Source organism: Mercenaria mercenaria, unplaced genomic scaffold (assembly GCF_021730395.1).
Source record: "Mercenaria mercenaria strain notata unplaced genomic scaffold, MADL_Memer_1 contig_1611, whole genome shotgun sequence".
Lineage (NCBI taxonomy): Eukaryota > Metazoa > Mollusca > Bivalvia > Venerida > Veneridae > Mercenaria > Mercenaria mercenaria.
Window position 1 is genome coordinate 10,627 of NW_026459601.1, and position 14,004 is coordinate 24,630.

The following is a 14,004-nucleotide window of genomic DNA, read 5'->3' on the forward strand; positions in this document are numbered from 1 at the left end:
TCCCACCTGAACTAGATTTAACTTGGCCTATAGATCATCAAGATTAAAATTCTGACAACGTTTCATTAAGATATGATCATAAATGTGGCCACTACAGTGTTAACAAGCTTTTCCTTTGATTTGACCTGGTGACCTAGTTTTTGACCCTAGACGACCCAATATCAAACTTGTCCAATATTTAATTGAGGGTAACATTTTGACCAATTTCATTAAGATTGGGCCAAAATTGTGACCTCTAGAGTGTTAACAAGCTTTTCCCTTGATTTAACCTGGTGACCTAGTTTTTGACCCCACTTGACCCAGATTTGAATCTGATCTATGGATCATTAAGATTAACAATTTGACCAAGTTTCATTAAGATATGGTCATAAATTTGGCTTCTAGAGTGTAAACTAGCTTTTCCTTTGATTTGACCTAGTGACCTAGTTTTTGACCCTACATAACCCAGATTCAAAAATGGACCTTGAGATCATCAAGATTAACATTCTGACCAAGTTTCATGAAGATATAGCCTTAAATGTGACCTCTACGTTGTTAACAAGCTTTTCCTTTGATTTGACTTGGTGACCTACTTTTTGATCCAAGATAACCCAACATCAAATGTGTCCCAAGATTTTATTGAGGGTAACATTCTGACCAAGTTTCATAAAGATTAGGTCAAAATTGTGACCTCTAGAGTGTTAACAGTCAAATTGTTGACGACGGACGGACACAGGGCAATCACAAAAGCTCACCTTGAGCGCTTTGTGCTCAGGTGAGCTAAACGCTAGGGTTGTCACAGGAGTGACGAATTATACCCCTACAATATGGCCTTATCACAGAACTAAGCCAATATCAAAGCAGAATTTTCTTGAGCTATGACCTAATGACCTCAAATTCAATCTCTATAGTTTCATGATCCTCCGCCCAAGTGTTCTCAAGTTGTTGTATGGAAAAGGTTTAAATGTTCCGATCCTGACCTTTGGAACTCTAAATCAATACAGGTAATCTGCTGGTCAAGACCAACCTTGTACTAAATTTTGTGTTTCTCATCCCAAGCATCCTGAAGTTATTGTCCAAAAACCGTTTTAAAGAACCGTTATTTATTTTGTTGAACTTAACATCACACCGACACAGGATAGGTCATATGGCGACTTTCCAGTTTTAATGGTGGAGGAAGACCCCAGGTGCCCCTCCGTGCATCATTTTAAAGAACCGGGTCAGTGTGACCTTGACCTGTGACCTAAACATCATTAGGGGTCACCTGCTGGTCATAATCAACCTCCCTAACAATTTTCATGATCCTAGGCTCAAGCATTCTCAAGTTATAATCTGAAAAACATTTCACTGTTTTGCCTTATCGTGACCTTGACCTACTGACCTCAAAGTAAAACTTGACCTGTATTTCATGATGTGACACCTGTGTGCCAAACTTTATCATCCTAGGTCAAGGTCTCAAGTTATCATTCGGAACGGTTTAAACTGTTCAAGGTCACTGTGACCTTGACCTTTGATCTATTGACCTCAAATTCAAACAACCTGTATTTTATCTTTGTAACACCTGTGTTACAAAAGCTATGATCCCAGGCCAAAGCGTTTGCAAGTTATCTTGCCCTTTTGATCTACTGCCCCCAAATCAAACTTGGCCTGTAACTATGTACCAAAAATATTTAAATCGGTCAAGCTTTTCATGAGTTATCATCTGGAAGCCATAAAAAACCTACTGACTGAAAGACAGACAAGCTTACTACATGGGGGTATAACAGAACATTCTCTTTAAAATCTCATGAAAAATATGAGAACTAGATGCCCACGGGCAATATGTCAAGCCCGCCAGCTGTCAAAAGGACTGGGAGTTGTGCATGACACTCCTTGTCTCATTGAGGCAAACATTTATGCCAAATAAAAGAGATTGCAAAAAGTTACAATATAAGTTATTTACAGTAACAACAAAGGAACGTAAAATTAAAAAAAAAATTTTTAAAAAAATTTAAAAAAAAAAAAATATAAAAAAAATTCTAAGTCCACACAAAAATCCGCACCAGCAGAGATAGGTCAAAATACACCTGAAAATTGGATGTAACATGCATCTTGTACTACAGAAAAGTGGTCTTGATTTTTCCCTACGACCAGTAATAAAAAAGTTACAAATGTAAGCTATTTATAGTAACAACAAAGGGAAGTAATTCTAGGATCTTATGCATGACACTCCGTCGCATGATGATGAACAATTGTGCCAAGTTACATCAAAATCCCTCTATGCATCAAAAAGAAATGCTCCAGACAAAGTCATTCTTGTATCTGACTTTTGACCTCTTAAGTGTGATCTTGACCTTAGACCTAGGGACCTGGTTCTTCCGCATGACACTCCGTCTCATAGTGGTGAACATTTGTGCCAAGTTACATCAAAGTCCCTCCATGCATGAAGAAGAAATGCTCCAGACAAAGTTGTCATTCTTGTATCCTTTGACCTCTAAGTGTGACCTTGACCTTAGACCTAGGGACCTGGTTCTTGCGCATGACACTCCATCTCATGATGGTGAACAATTGTGCCAAGTTACATCAAAATCCCTCCATGCATGAAGAAGAAATGCTCCGGACAGTCATTTTTGAATTTGACCTTTGACCTCTTAAGTGTGATCTTGACCTTAGACCTAGGGACCTGGTTCTTCCGCAAGACACTCCGTCTCATGGTGGTGAACATTTGTGCCAAGTTACATCAAAGTCCCTCCATGCATGAAGAAGAAATGCTCCAGACAAAGTTCCTTTGACCTCTAAGTGTGACCTTGACCTTAGACCTAGGGACCTGGTTCTTGCGCATGACACTCCATCTCATGATGGTGAACAATTGTGCCAAGTTACATCAAAATCCCTCCATGCATGAAGAAGAACTGCTCCGGACAAAGTCATTTTTGAATTCGACCTTTGACCTGTAAGTGTGATCTTGACCTTTGAGATAGGAACCTGGGGTTTGCGCATGACACTCCGTCTCACTGAGGTTAACATTCATACCATAAATAAACAAGATTGCTCCATGCATGTCCAAATTAAGGTCCGGACAAACAAATCCGGACGGACAGATGCACGCACGCACATACACCGAATAGACAATTGGACAACTATGTCTTCGCTTCCGCAAGAGGGCATGACAATAACAAAACCAATGTGATAATACATTATCTCTTAAAGTAACAGAGCTTAGTCAAACACTGCTGTTCTCAAAATAAATTTAGTTTCTAAATAAATCCTGAATTCCTATCCTTAAAAGTTTGTTTTTTTTATTAAAGTTCCATTGTTCTTCTGTCTTTTTATATTTTCTGGTGTTTCTTTCTTGCTTTTCAAGTATACTGGATTTGTTGACCTTGCATTTTGTAGCTGCCTGATCTCAAGAAGTGAACCTGTAAAACAGAAATCATATACTGTAAATTGATAAAAGAGTCCCCAACCAACTTTCATAAAGATCCCATGAAAAATGTGACATATAGAGTGGTCACAAGCAAAAGTTTACCGACGCACAGACGGACGATGCGCTATCACAAAAGCTCACCTAAAGTGACAGGTGAGCTAAAAAATCAATATCTGAGAACCGCTTCCTCCGGTAACACTAAAATGTAAATAAAATTAAACCATTTGTTGATGTGATTTTTGGGAAATGTTACCTTGCATTTTGGGATGTTGGGCAAAAATGCAATATTTTTGGATTGGGAAGTGGCCGAATATAGGCCTCTGTCATATAAGGATGAAAAGCCCTGCCGGCTAACATTTTCTGACAAGAAATCATTTTCAAAGTTTTTCTTTTCGGTGAGTTGTATATGGAATTAAATTCTTTGGGTAATTTTGAAAGAGGACCACCCCATGATCATTCTGTGAAGTTTGGTGTAAATCTGCCCAGTGGTTCTGAATAAGATTTTTTACAAATTGTTGGCACATGACGGACATCAACTCATGTTGTCACCCTGTGACAGGTGATCGAGCTAAAAATTGTTTAAATTTGCATACATGTATTAAAATTTATGGTTTTGTTCAGAAATGCTTTATCATCAAGAAAATGAAATGGAGTCTTTACTAAGGTCTAAAAAAATTTTGTTTCCGGTAACATGCTAAAAAAAATTAGGGCAGGTAGGTCGGAAAAACTTTTTCTTTGGATTTTTTAAAATTATTTTTAGGGAGACTTTTTGGAAATTATTTTTGTGTCAAAAAAAATGAATACAAATACTGAAATACGGGGTTTATGCCTCTAGAGCATCAGTAAGTTGATTTATAACATCACTGTCCATGTTTAAAGCATAAAAAGTGCAGAATTGCAACTTTTTGTCAAAAAGTTGAAAAAAATGTTCTCAAAGACAAAGGCGGACAGACCGTCCATTTAGGGTCGGGCCAAACATTTATGGTAGGTCAGGATACAGGAAACAGACAATTTTTTTTTTACGCCTAATGTTCCTTGGTATTTGATTCTATGCACTGTCTCAATCGCAAAAATCTGTTCACACAAATACTAATTTGTATACAGTATATCATGCTTTTTGAATGATTGAAACTGCTTCCCACAGCTGCAACTATATAATAAAGAAACAGAAAGATAGAAATACCTTATGAGCCGCATGCAAGTGGTTTCAGTCTGTCAACAAGCACTTTGGAGCAGTACAACAATACTCTGTATAATAGACCAAGATGCCTGAAAATAGTGAAAAGGGAGCAAATTAAAAGAAAACATGGACAACCAGCTGTTTTGAAATTTCAAAGGTCTAAGAGCTAACATCCTTTTCGCAGTTTTTCAATTTTCATGCCAATAAGATGACCCCAATTATATCACTGGCATGGCAGGAGAAATTTGTTAAATAAAACTTTTTTTAATGAAAATAGAACAGTAGCAAATTCTGTCAAAATGTATAATGAAACGAAGTAAATGCGGTTAAAAATTTCAGTTTTGAAAAAAGAAAAGTCACTGTACAAGTAGGTTTGTTTACATGACTGATCAGCCAGAATAGCCAAACATTACTTTAACCCAGTGAATTCCAGGTACCTTTTTGACTTGGTGGTCAATGACCTTCACTTTGCTCGGTATCATTAAAAGGCAAAAACAGACTGGTAAAGCAGCTAGAAGAATCTGTTCTGCCTTCCTCAGTTTAGTATAAACACAGGAGCCGACAAAATGCTACAATTGTTTATTGGTATCCGACGGTCATGATTCATAAACGTTTAACTTTAAACGTATTTGAGTATGTGTGCAGTATACACAGTTCAGATTTCAACTAACCACAGGAGTCTGAAATTCTATCAATAAGACCATAGAAGTCTATCTTTACAAAAAATACCCCCTATATAAATAATGTTTATTTTATTTATATAGGGGGTATTTTTTGTAAAGATAGACTTCTATGGTCTTATTGATAGAATTTCAGACTCCTGTGAACTAACCCATGCTGGCAACCAGATAGAAAATTTTCCAAGCCTGACACCAATTTCACATGCCTGAACTTAAAGCTGAATTTTGAACCATAAAACAACTGGTCTAGCTCATACCCTCAAAATACTTCATCATACTGTTTGGGACATGCTCGACTGGGGATTTTCCTAGGAGAACAGGAACTGAATGCTTCGGACCAAAAAGTAATGTGAGCGGCTTCAGTTTGCATTTGCAGAGCTCAAATTTAACTTTTTTGACCAATGTACTGCAAATTTTAGCATGTAGCTTTTTTTTCTTGTTGTTTAATCTGAAATCTACTTGCAAATTTAGACTTTCAATTAAGAATGTTAGAATATCCTAAAAAAATCATGTTAGAACATCAATATTGTTTGCACGGTTTTCCTTGGCGTATAATTTTGTGCGTTATAACTCAAAATGACCTTCAAAGTAATTCGGAACGCATCATTGATGGCGTAACTTAACTACTGGCTGAAACTACGGCAAAGCAAATTTTCGTACCTAATATTATAAATAGCGATTCAACTGTATACATGTACGAATTAGTAAGATAGCCTGCGTTCTAAATTTAATTATAAGATAGACCTCTACATTTCTTTATAATCAGTAATCCATTCACAAAAATGGCTAACCAAAAAAGATGTTGTGTTTTCTGTTATCCTCAAATGAAAGCGAATCTACAAACATTAACAAAAAAAGCAACAATTTTGACTATTATTTGTATTTGCAAAATAAATTGTGTGAAATTTTTATCTTAACTTGCATTCCATGAAATTGACTTGCATTTAGCGTGTCCAAAATTTGAGCCCTGTGACTTGTGAAAGTAATTACATCTTCTGCATGATTATGGTTCTGACTAACACTTAAACTCTTGCATTTATGGAACAGTTTGAATTCAATTCCTTCATAATTCTGACCAACTAATCGGGCATTGCTCAGAACTCCAGATAAGGGCTGTATTTTTGTAATTACGAACTTGTTAGGGATCAGATATGACTTTATTTTAAAATGTGGACGTATCAATACAAATTTATTTTAAAATGTGGTTGTATCAGTACGACATGTAAACAGTATTACATATATTCCAAAGAAAGATCGAGCCGAATTGCATGTCTGCGCCAAGTTGAGCTTATCTACGCTATCCCGACTGTTGACAATTTGCACGGTGTCAAATGAGTGTGGAATATAAGAAACAAATGCCAATAGCATTACATTGTAATGCATTAAAACATAATTTTTTTGGACTTCAAAAATTATGCGTCATAAAAATCTGAAAAGGGGAAATAATTCTACCAAAACTGAAGGCAAACAAGTTATTTTTATTTTAATTTGTGTCATATGAACAGATGAACCAAGTTTGGAAGAAATATCTTTACTATTTTTAAAAAAATGTTAGTTTTTATGTCGAAAGCCCGATCGGGCAATGTTACCAGCCTGTTTAAAATCTATATTTTTTTTCTATAAGCCAAAGAACTATAAAATACACAGAATGGCAACTTGGGATAATCCCGCTTCATCTCGTGTTAGCGTGTTATCTTATTTCAAAGCATTTGCCAACTTGATCATAGAAACCGTTGTAGAAACCGATCCGATTCCCTATATTTAGGCCGAGCACAGCTTATAGGCAGAATCATATGCTCAACTTAATTACTGTGTATACATGCAGTGAGCCTTAAGGTACTTCCGCCATCTTGAATTTAGAGTGACCTTCATTTGAGGTGTGAAAATATAGTGAACAAAATCTTTCAAATGCAGCTGTTCCAGAGTACAAAAACAGCTCAGTTTGCAAGATCTGAACTAAAAGTAGCTGTATAAAAGTAAAACTAAAATTTGGAATAAAAAAGAAGATATTTTCCCTGTATTTTTCCAAATTTTTGGTTAGATTTATAAATCCTTTCAAAATACTTTATTAAAATTCATGAATGGCAAAGTTAGTTAAAAGTTTCAATTAGTGCATATGAGAATTGTCTAACTGAATAAAACTAAACTTAGTAACAAATCTGTTTTCAAATCTGACCACCTCATGTATTAAAACGAAAATAAATCTGTACATATTGCTATTTTCAGCATACATAAAAGTAGTGCAATGTGCGGACAATGATTTTTTTACATATGGTGTACCAAACTGCCTAAAATTGTAAGACAAGTCTCAGACTTAATGTGAATAAGATTTGGCAACGAACCAAAATTGTTTTCAAGGATTGTGCAAGTATAAAAAAGGTTTAATTTATTATAGTGGAATTTATGTACTAACGCGCTGCTTATCTCACGGAAAATTTGGTGGAAATGGAATTTTCGGCACTTCCTGCGGTAACTACTGAAATTACTTAACGTAACTTTCTCACACATACGTGATTGTATATCTATAAATTATGAAAACAATCAAAATATCTGCTTTATCACGATATATGCAAATATTTTTAGACGATGTTGAAACATTTGGCCACAGTATTTCCGCATACTGGTCCGGGACAAGTTCGATGTGTATAGTGATTCCTTATTAGATGTTTCATGCGTCGAACAAACCAATTTTGATCTATCGGTTTTTTATGAGAATTTATGCAACATGTTTTTAAAAACACAGTGAGAATAAATCGCAGAAAAAATGTACAGCCAAATATGTTAGGAGGTAATACAAATTGTATACAATTGTTGATAACTACGAAACATTTTACGAAATGTAATCAGTTGAACGTCTCACGCGAAAACCTGATGATTAAAATCAGCAATATCTCAAAAGTAACTTTTCTGTATCTTGGTTCTTCGTTAAACAATGATATTTTTTCACACTTTCATAGATTTAGACTGATAATAAATGTGTATTGAAATTCTGGCATAGAAATGGACACTGACTTTACATTAGTGATTACTGCGGTGTTGACAGCGGAAGCAGCGATCCAGTACTAAGACTGTCTACGAAACCAAGGATAACGAGTTCTTTATCTGAAAATTACGAACATTGGGATCAGTGTTCAGTATACACCTGAAAACAATAGACTTGCTATTTGCCGAGTGCACACTTGTTTTCTATCGTCGTAAATATAAAGTAGACTAGTAAATATTCGTACATATGCATAATCTCATAAACACTTCTTTAATGTATGTTCTCTGAAATTAACAAATAACTGGCTCAGTTGAGACAACATACTTTAAAGTAAATTCAGTCTATACACCACGAGGTTCAAAATGCACAGAAGTCTCGTGATAGTACATGCCTTTAATTTCACATTGTTGAAGTGTAAACAAGTAGTTAAATTTATTTCGGTTTTTTTCTCACGGAAAAGATTGGACGGTTTTTTATACTGGAATAATTATAGAACATATATGTATTTAAAGTTGAAAGTTGATTGTTTTCTACAGGACGTAAAACTGAAACAAGTAAGCACTTTTACTTTTTCAGCAATGTTCCTCAGGTGAACTTTGACATTGTTTACGAAGAGAAATCAGTTTTGTGTCATCTTGAAATGCGTTGTTCGGCTGAAACGTATAGTTCCCGGAAAAGTTCTAAAATGGTTTATTTTGGGGATTTTTGTTTTATTTATAGATTCAACAGAATGTGCAATATTTCCAGTTTTTGAAAATGATTGAAATTCAACTTTATTTTAGAAAGAGTTCCGATCTTTCATCAATATTTTGCAAGCGGATGCTTACAAATTTTAAGTGAAACGGCTTTCTTGTCGTAGAGAGGTGTGTAAAGCGAAAAACTATCATTACACATTGTGTTTATTCTTTAAATGTGAAAAATCTGCAACAGATTAAGGAGATCGGACAGTGAAAAACTATACTAAATGGAATCTGGATATCTCTAACCATGAATAAGGAGACATACATATTTTAGAAAGGAAATCTGAGGTAAAAGAACAATCATATATTTTATTCCTTGAAATAAACATGGCGGAGAAATATTTTAGAAAAACTGTGCACGTGTTTTGCGCATCAGAATGTTTAACGACATTTTCTTGAAAAAGTAACGCTCGTGTGCACTATTTTGGCATTTCTTTGATTTGAAAATAAATATTTTATAGCAATTTAGGCCTAAAAAAAAAATATGTCTGTTTCCTGTAACCCGACCGACCGTAAGTTTTTACCTCCGACCGCAATTTTTTTATGGGCCGAAATTCGAGATTCTGATCATATCTTTATTGATTATAGGGATAATTTAGTTGTACCCGACCTCGTCGCGCATAGTAACGAACGTTCCTGGTTCCATCGACATGAAACAACATGGCGAAAAGCCTGTTTGTCAGTAGACACGAGGTTCCGGGTTTTCACCCGCGAAAATCGAGAAGTTTTCTTTGATGCATATCGAGTTCAAAAGTTCTGCCCCTTGTCAATCAAAATCTCGGTGAATTTCAATACTGTTCGCCGCCACAAGCGGAAGTATGGCAGTAGGCGGAGCGTCATATACTAATTAGCTACTGACAGATGTCAATCACGCCACGCGCGACTGACACGTGGTCATCTCGCGGTTTGTATTTAGTACAATAATGTCCTTCATTATGAAAGGTGTTTATTGATCAATGTGTAAACGTTAATTGATAACAATTCGTAGAAGAGCAGCCTATTATCATGTTTGTACCACTTGTTCAGGGGTCACGCTGTCGGTTGCACTTGAGCCATTTGCGACAAAAGATTAATTGTGGCCCCGAAAATCTCTAATTTAATTGGCAAAAACGGCCCGAAGCTATGTCTGTCTGCAAAACTATGAACTTTGCCTGTTACACAATGTTTACTGAACAAAAGGAATCAGTGTAGAAAAAAACTTGTATGAACAACATCTGTTATTGAAAGGCGGGAGCAAATTTTCAACAATTTTATTTGATTAGCAGGCCTCGACCTTAGCGGTGGACCGTTGGACCGACGCAACCAAAATATCGGCAGGTCCACTATCAAAAGTTGGGTAGACCGACGGTCAACCAATTTTCAGTCACGGTCTGCAAATAAAATAAAACCCTTAAAGTGAAAAATGGGGGGGGGGGGAATCGTACCCATATCGGCGAATTCACAAAACGAAAGTTGATTTTGCCTTAGTACGGCATTCTACAGTTATAGCATTGGCGAGTTAAGTCAGGATAGCACGAATGGACTACTCCACCGATCGGTCGAGTGGTTTTTACGTGGTAACTTTACCAAATTGGTATTACATCAGGCAAAATTACCTGGATTGACTGGAATTTGCCCGCGAATCGTAAAAATATCAAAACGTCATGCTGGTAATTTTCCATTCCACAAGCACGTGCGCCCTATCATAATACTTAATTTACATCGCAGTTACTTTTGACACAAAAAACGCGCGTAGTGCATTCATTTTTTAATATAATCGCTTCAGATTTTCAACACCGCTTGAGAACTAATACAGTTTGAATTCTATAACAATTTTAATAAGATATTGACAGGAATGTAGGCAAAATTCTTTAAAAACGATTAAATTTTCATATAATGTTTTGTAAAATTTCAAACAGCGCGATCTTGATTATTTATTTCCTTTTCAAAGTAAATAAATGGTACGTACTATGGAAATAAAATTCAGACTTTTGACCAGAAAGTACAAAAAACACAATTAAAAAATCTTAAATAATGAAAAAGCGGCAGCAATTTAAATGCATGGAGTAAAACGATTTTTTGGCAAACAGATTTCTGTTAGCACGGCAGAATAGGTTACGTGACCTCATGAACGTAAATAGAAATGTGGTTTTAAAATGAAGCAGTATGATGTCGTTGCGATTTTTAATAAGTTTTAAATGATTCTTCGTACATATATTTTTTGACACAACACTTTGTTAGATATACATTTCAAACAATAATGTAAATTTCTTGAGGGCAAATAGGTCATCATCGTTCACGGTCTGACACATTTACATGTCAGTTTATTTTGGATATTGCACATTCGCTTTTAAAAAATTAAAGAAAAATCTTTTTTACTGATTTCTTCTCAACAATTAAAGGAATCGAGAAACTACGATCAGACAGTGATGTGTCACATGGCGCGAAAACATGACGTAATGCAATGACAATCTCGGGGAAACTATACCGCTTTGATCTCCACTGCAGATGCCACAATAACCGACACACTTCTTTTTTTTTTTCACTTTCAACACTGGTCGGGAGGATGATGATTGTGTCCATATTTTGGGACACTTTTCAAATAATTTTTTTCGGGATAACAGATTGCTACAGTCTTCCATTTTTAATTATTTTAGAAATAGTCCTGTTTTTGAGTCATATGAAGTTATGACGTCTACAGCATCACAATTTATGAGATAGAATTGGAGGTCCACTAAAGTCTGAGCAGGTCTACTAGATTTTAGCAGTTTGTGAACCTGCTGGCAACTGCTGAAAAAAGTTAAGGTCGAGGCCTGATTAGGCAGTTAATCGGCGATAATAAGGTTACTAAACACTGAAATGTTCTGACACATACTAAAAAAAAAAAATCCTACCTACCGACCCCAATTTTTTTCAGCATAATCTAAAAGGCCCATTTCAAATTGATGAATAAATAAAAATGTAAAAAATAAGGAATTTCTATGCTTTTTATGGTTGGGTTGTTTGTTTACATTATTATTATACAATGGAAAGTTAGTTACTCACGTTTCTAAAAATGTCAACAGGTCCAACCCAAAGGGGTCCGACACATGTGGGTCACCTTAATATGGCATAATAAATAGTCCTAAGCCACTGGGGGCAAAAACATTGGTCAATAGATATATAACTGTGACCAGGGAAATTGCTCTCTATGGGCACTTTAACTACCTCACTCTACAAAACCCCCAAAATTTTTAACACGCTTCGTTGCATCCATTGTTTCTCTCTGTGAATTACAGGGCTATGCATTGCCACTCATGAAAACACACAACTTTAATCCATGCCTTAAATCATGTTCATTTTGTCGAGCTTTGTATGTCACAATAACGAATAAATTTCGATCCATTTACACGCGTTCGTACACACGGAATGCATCAGTAAAATGACTCTTGAACGCAAGTTGTCGGTAAAAAATTGCTACAGTCCGATAAACAAACATATTTACTAACACTCACCACTAATGTTATATTTATATTTCACTTAACACAGACGAAAATCAGTTCCAAGTAAATTTTTAAAATATTTCCCCACCATCCTCCATCTTTACTGGCGCGTGCTATTTGACAGAACGGGTGATGTAACAAGTGATTTAAAGCGCTTAGCCAATCAAATCATTTTTACATCTTCGGTACTGTCAATAGCACGCGACATGGAAAATGGAGTATGTTGGTGAAATGTTTGAAATTTACTTGGAACTGATTTTTGTCTATGTTAAGTGAAACAGAAATATTTCAACAGTGGTGAGTGTTAGTAAAATATGTTTGTTTATCGATCTGTAGCAATTACTCGCCGATAATTTGAATTTAAGATTCATTTTACTGATGAATTCCGTGTGTACGAACCCGTGTAAATGGATCGGAATTTATTCGTTATTGGACATACAAAGCTCGACAAAATGAACATGATTTAAGGCATGGATTAAGTTGTGTGTTTTCATGAGTGGCAATGCATAGCCCTGTAATTCACAGAGAGCAACAATGGATGCAAACGAAGCGTGTTAAAAATTTTGGGGGTTTTGTAGAGTGAGGTAGTTAAAGTGCCCATAGAGAGCAATTTCCCTGGTCACAGTTATATATCCATTGACCAATGTTTTTGCCCCCAGTGGCTTAGGACTATTTATTATGCCATATTAAGGTGACCCACATGTGTCGGACCCCTTTGGTCCAACCATGCTTAGTAACAGAGAAGTTCAAAGAAACTAAAGTACCGGAAAGGAATTAAAATACGATCTGAAAAGCGACACAAAGGTGAATCTATTCTCTCATTCCCCGAGCTGAAGAACTCGTTGGAGAATATTTTTGTTTCCTCAAATTTTCAAAATGTCGGCGCCAGTGTAACGTGTATCCACTCTCACTCACAGACACTTGGGGGTCAGCACCCCTCCCCCTCCCATGCCGCCCCTGACAACCTTCAGTCAATACATTTTTGTTTTTTTTAAAACAAACTGAGCAAATGTCTTGATCATCCAACGACTTCTGTTAACATTTCAACATGTTTGAAAATTTCCCATACTCTATCAATGCTCAAAAAAACTAAAGACAACTTACTTCGCAATGTAAACACGATTTTCTTGTCCAAGGAATAGGAAAATAGATCCCAGCTTGATGTTGCGCAGTCAGACTTACTACGCAGAGCCGGGACACAGACGATATCGTTAGCGGTTAAAATAAAAATACTTGCTTAGAAATTCAACAGCCGTGATGGCCGAGATAGTACAGACGCTGGATTTGAGAGAAGTTTTTTGGGCAGGGCCACGGGTTCGCTCCGCGCTTCAGGCATTCTTTTTTATTTTTTCTAATATAATATTTTCATTTTCTTTTTAAACAATATATTCTCAAGATATAAAAAAAAAAAATACCTAAAAAAGGAAAAAAAGATCGCCCATAGTGCGGAGCGAACCCGCGGCCCTGCCTAAAAATAAGCTCACAGAACCAGCGTCTATACTCTCTCGGCCACCGCGGCAGTTGAAGTTATGGGCAAGTATTTTTATTTTAACCACTAACGATATTGTCTGTGTC

At 36.0% G+C, this 14,004-nt stretch overlaps 1 long non-coding RNA gene across 4 annotated transcripts; it reads right to left on the bottom strand.

Moving 5' to 3' along the window:
• Positions 1-1,675: 1,675 nt before the first annotated feature.
• On the bottom strand, positions 1,676-13,579 carry LOC128551738 (uncharacterized). 4 transcript variants are annotated; one of them, XR_008368877.1, is made up of 4 exons: positions 13,534-13,579; positions 4,569-4,654; positions 2,903-3,377; positions 1,677-2,599 (listed from the first exon to the last, which is right to left on the bottom strand). It is a non-coding gene; the product is annotated as an uncharacterized LOC128551738 (long non-coding RNA). The 4 variants fall into 4 exon arrangements; XR_008368876.1 differs by having other exon boundaries at positions 1,677-2,606; positions 2,752-3,377; XR_008368874.1 differs by having other exon boundaries at positions 1,676-3,377.
• Between the last annotated feature and the right edge of the window lie 425 nt (positions 13,580-14,004).